This window comes from Alligator sinensis, unplaced genomic scaffold (assembly GCF_000455745.1).
Source record: "Alligator sinensis unplaced genomic scaffold, ASM45574v1 scaffold351_1, whole genome shotgun sequence".
NCBI lineage: Eukaryota > Metazoa > Chordata > Crocodylia > Alligatoridae > Alligator > Alligator sinensis.
The window spans coordinates 450,429-456,139 of record NW_005842790.1 but is presented as its reverse complement, the minus strand read 5'-3'; positions in this window follow the sequence as shown (position 1 = coordinate 456,139).

The following is a 5,711-nucleotide window of genomic DNA, read 5'->3' as shown; positions in this document are numbered from 1 at the left end:
ATGCCTGACTTGGTTTTTTTTCCCACAGTTAGTAAGGCCTATGGTATTAAGGAATTTCTTACCTGAATACCAACATTCACTTGGTCCCACTTAAAACATAGCATAATGAAAAATCCACTCTGCAAAAGAAGTGAAAAAGAAGTTATGAAACTGAATGAATACATAGTTTTTCAGCTGGCAAAGAAGGAAAAGATGATACCAAAACAGTATTATTGAATATGTTTAAGAGAATTTGTAGTATGCAGCTAGAGCTGTTTACTAAAACAAATATGTTTTTGTACAAGGTCTTGTTGACATTTATATATTTTTCGGAGGATATCATGTTCAAGGGGGACTTGCTGTACCTTGATACTTTATAAGATCCTTAGGAGGGGAAATACCAGGCTTGAAAGAATGCTTAAAGAAAATACATTGTGTTACTTGCTATATTTCGTGTATTATGTAGAAGCTCGTGGGGCTGCTGAAATAGAAAAGCGGGTCCCCAAGGTTGGAATTGTGGGTTATAGATAAAACATTATTTTTAAGGTTTCTGACCAGAAATCCCTCTCTGATTTATCAAATTAATATAAACGTTCAATAAAGCCATTGTTTGCTACTATATTGTAGATGGTATTTGTTATCTAACTAGACGTAAAGAATTATCAGTAATTAAAATGTAGTCTTATTACCTATATTTAGGGACCTACCAAAATCAAAGGCATGGTGGGACCCTGCTGCAATCAGCCCATGAATATGGCAGCCGGCCCCACAAAATCGACTCACCGCCCCTTGAATCAGGTAGACTCCTGCCTATTACTTCTAAGGGTGGGGGCGCAATTGTCTGTATGATTAATAACTAAAAAGTTCAGCCCAGTTGGTTAGTGTGTGGTGCTAATAATCTCATGGTTTAAACCCAGGTTGAGGTCCCATCCAGCCTTACTTCTCTATGAATTCATCTAAATCAAGCTTTCCAAGATCAAAATAATTAATCTGAATTTTGATTAGATTACTTCTAGCCCTAGGACATATTCAAGGGATGTTGAGTACCTACTGAAAGGTGACTGAGCATCCTAAGTCATGCTTGAAGTTGATGGAAGGCAAAAATGTCAAGATTCTTGCAAAACTGCATGCTTCCCTGACCTTTCTGTCTTTCATCAGGCTTCTCCCCAAATCTTAAGGTATGAACAGCTGTGCTACCAAAATTTCCTGAAATGTATGGGAATACAAAGAGGTAAGATAATAAACAACTGTGTATGTGAATATCTGTTTTTACTGCATGTTTACCTCATATTCATGAAAGATGCGTTTATTAAGTCAAGTTCTGACCTTTAGGAAAACACTGTCAGAGAAGATGACATTCTGTAAGGGAAAACAAAGCTGCTTAAAAATAGTGTCCACTAGATGTCTCTCAAGAGATTTTTTTTTTCAAATAATGGCAAAAATAAGCATAAAAAGTGCAGTGTATCTCTATTTAGCAAGTGATGTCTGAGCATTTTTTTGCAGAACAAGTTTTGTGTGCATTGTACTAAATTACTTTTGTTTCCACCTGTAACAGGTAACCGTTCAGGGCCGAGCTAAACCGTGACCTGCACACCTGCTCCTGAGGCAACCGCCCGCCTTCTCGCCTGCCATGCTTTGCTGTTAATTATTTAGTTGATGTTAATTAACGGGAGATTGCCATTGTACTGCCCCGTTGCTAGGGGGCGCTATCTGTGGCTCCGTTTCCTCCCCTACACTGCAGTCCACACCTCGCCGATGGAATAGCCGTTGTCTCAGCTCTATCACTATCTGGCCCCTCCTTGGGCTCTCTGGGCCCTACTTCCTTGGATACCCGCTCCCTCCAGTGCTAGGGCTGTCCCCGGCCCTCTCTCACCCTGTGCCCTGTTCTCTGGGCCTCATCTATAATGAGGCCCCCGCTCTGGGGTCATCCGCGCCCCACACTGGGGCTCCTCAATAATGTGGCCCTCTCCTGGGGCTCCCCGTGCCCACACTGGGGCTCCTCAATAGTGCCCCATCTCCGGGGTTCGCCACACCCACACTAGGGCTTTTCAATAGGGCCCCTTCTCTGGGGCTCGCCACGCCCACACTAGGGCTTCTCAACAATGCCCCATCTCTGGGCTCACCACGCCCACCCTGGGGCTTCTCAAACGCCCCTCTCTGGGGCTAGGGTCTATGCACCCCGTATGCTGCGCCCTCACTGGCGCTGGGGTCCTCACACTCTGCTGTGAGTCCCCTATGAGGCCTCCTCCATCCCCTTATAGCCTCACCCAAACCACCGGTTATAAACAACAAAGCAGGACACAAACTCAAGCCTCTTGGCTACAACTTAAATATAAGCCGCCTGGCTATAACAACGTTTGCCCCTGCCCCTGCCCCTGCCCCTGCCCCTGCCCCTGCCCCTCTGGCTGCTGTCAGGGAACTGCCTCTGGCCTCCTGTCTGTGCTTTATATAGGAGCCAGGCCCTGCCCCTTTCAGTCAGCTGACCTCCTGGTTGCCCTGGCAACCCCCAGCTGGGCTCCTTATTCCTTGCTAGGGCTCTCTCCCTGGCAGTTTTCCCCTCTCTAGGAACAGGGCACCTCCGTGCTCTGTGACACCACCTCTATTCTAGCCAGTTGTAACATCTCACCTGCCTCAGTGAGACAAGACCCCATTGAGCCCTAGCAGCATCCAACCCTCTCTGTGAAGCGTGATGTTTCAGGCAGATATTTCAGAGAAATATTTTTATAAATACCTAGCACTGTTTAAATACCTCAATTTGGTGACTCAGGCAGTTTTATATGTTTTGTTTTGTTTTTTAAATAATTAAGCTATTTTTATGCTCGTGGACAGCTTAGAGGAGTGCAGTTCAGGCAAATGTTTTTGCTTATGATGTTTAATTGTGTAACTGGAAATATAGTAGAAAAATTTAAATCTTTAAGTCAACATAGGCACTTCTCTAGCATCCACCAAAACAATTAACATGTCCAGTCCTAATGAAAGTTCATGATACAGCATATTATTTTCCAGCAGGAACTCTAGTTTTGATATGCAGCAAGCAATGAGAAAATCAATTTCCATATCACAACAGTGAAAATATCAAAGTTAATATAAGGACTGATTGCATAATACACATGCTGAATTTACAGAATTTAATAGTTTAACCATGCATATATATATGTAATATATATATATTCAGATAAATAAGTATACATATACTTTACGATGACTTTGAAATGCACTGATTTCCAATAATTTTAAGTGAAAGTTTCTCAGTACTACTCTGCTAACAAAACCATAGCTTCTTTGGTAGTTAATTATTCTTGTTTGTTATATTTCAGACACGACAATGTATAGTGGTTTAGGGTCTTTTTCAAAGTCCATTGAAGTTGTTGGGAGTCTTTCCATTAATTTAAAAAAGCGTTAGCTCAGATTCCTATTGTTCTTGTGTTTAATAGTGATTAGAATCTCTTCTATATCGTATTAGAGATTTTCTTGATAATGCAACAAGAGAAAACATTTCTAAACTTATTCCTTCTCTCCAGAGTGCTACTTCGGTTAGTAATACATAGCTTCCCTAGAGAAACCACATTCTTACTGTATACCACATTAAATGCATATCATACTGAGCACGCCAATGACAATCAAATCCTTCTAGCATCTGCTAGATGCTCAGTTCCACATCCTGAAGTACAGAGAGGTTATTCTCTCAGTTCACATGAGGATTCACAAACATATGCCATCTTCTTTAATAGACCAGGTGATCAGCAATTTATATGGCAATGATAAGGTTGAGCCAATGGACAGCTTCTATAGTATACTGGTAAATGTCAGAGCTGTTGCTGGTGAAGGATCAAAGCCAGCAATGGCATAAAGCATAGTCCATAGTCTGCAATTCATGACCACCATTATGCCTTTGGATTATTTCTGATATCCCATGGATGAAAGAAATGGCTACATCTGCTCTGCAATGTTCAGATGCAAGCCAATGTAGACTGAATATGATAAATGTGGGGTGCCAGATACTTTAAGAGGAGCCAACAGGTATAAGTCCAGGCCCTGAGAAGCTGGCAGTAACAGCTTAGAGTCTGCTGAGAGAACACCACCTCAAAAGGATGGCTGCAACTGCAGAAGGCCAGCTTGGAGATAATACCTAAAGCAGTCTGGAGGTCTGGGGAGGAACTAAGGGGAGGAAGAGTTCCCTAGGGACCCAGGGAGGTGTGAGAGGCTGAGAGTATGGGACTAGCAAGGGTCCTGGAACCCCAGAAGGGGGCTTAAGTGAAAGAAAACATCAATGAGAATGCCATCTATGAGGCATGGGGCATGGTGTAGGAAAGGAATGGAGCCCTGCAATTAGCCCATAAAGCAGAGACCGTATGTACCTGGCGGTCATTTGAAATGACAATTTAGGAAACCCTGTGGCAGACTCCCTCACTAAAATAACAAACATCAAGGCATAGTAGGTGACTAGAAGGGGTTTGCCCAGAAAGTGAGGGCTGCAAGGACTCCAGCGGCTTCACAGCCACCCCTGGAGAGACACCCTACCACAACATGGTTGTTCAAATCCAGGAGGTCTTGCTGAGGGATTGGCATCAAGTTGCTTGTTGGGAACAACATAACCCGTGAACTCCTACTACAGGTTTCCCACAGGGGTTAGGTTGCAAAACCAAGGTTGGTAAAACTAAAGGCTTATGGGGAAAATGGGGTTAGGGACTTGAATACTGTACAGTATAGCGTATAAAAATTATTTTTACTTACCTTTAATACACGGAGTGGTCAACAGGCATAGGCGTACCCCTAGGGGTACTTAGACAGGTTAAAGGGGTACGTGCCGGAGGGTGGCAGGGCACGGTGACAGTGTCTCCCCCAGCACATTTGCCTCTTACCCAGGGAAGCGGTGGGAAGGAAAGTGGAGGGGAGGGATGCACCGGCCGGCCAGCCTTGCACAACACACCGCGGAACTTCCCCACTTCCACCCATCGAATGGCGGGGTGGCGGTGTTTTGTACCCACCTCTGATGGCATGCGATTGGCCAGTCAGCAGCCCGCGGATGGGGCCCTGGCGGGGCCAGGTTGTGGAACAATCTGAGCCTGGCGGCAGTGAGAGCCCGTACCCCTGGATGAGCCGCTGGGCTTGGATTGTCCCATGACCTGACCTGGCTGGGGTTGATATTCCCTGCCACCCTGCTTTGCTCCCCCACAACCCAGCATGGCAGGAAGCAGAGAAGCCTCAGCAGGATCTCCTTGTCCACTGCTGCTCACCCCGCGTTGTCCTGGTGATGCACCTCCTGCACTGAGGGTAGCGGCATGGGGCTGCACCCCTCAAACCAGTGGCAGGCACAGGAGGCACATCACATAGGAAATTAACTCCTTGATACTGGCTATCATACATACTGGTCAAATTCACACTCGGTATTCTTCCACTATAATTCTGCATTCCCATCATGGGCAATTGCATACATCCAGATTCACTCTTGCTAAAAGACATCATTCAGTTTGTCTAAATTCCCCCATTCACAGAATGCACAATATGCCCTTTAAGAAATATTACATGGATGCCAAAAGGAAGCCACAAAAGAAGGTATTGTTAGGGCCTACCTATTCAAAAATGTAACTCTGAGGAACAATGTAGCAAAAGATGGTATTGGGGAACAACTTCATTATAACAAATCCTATGGGACTGAAAGAAAAGCTTATTAAAACAGGGTGTTTTTAATAATCTTAGTCAATTTGCTGCATTAAAATAATGAAAAAAAT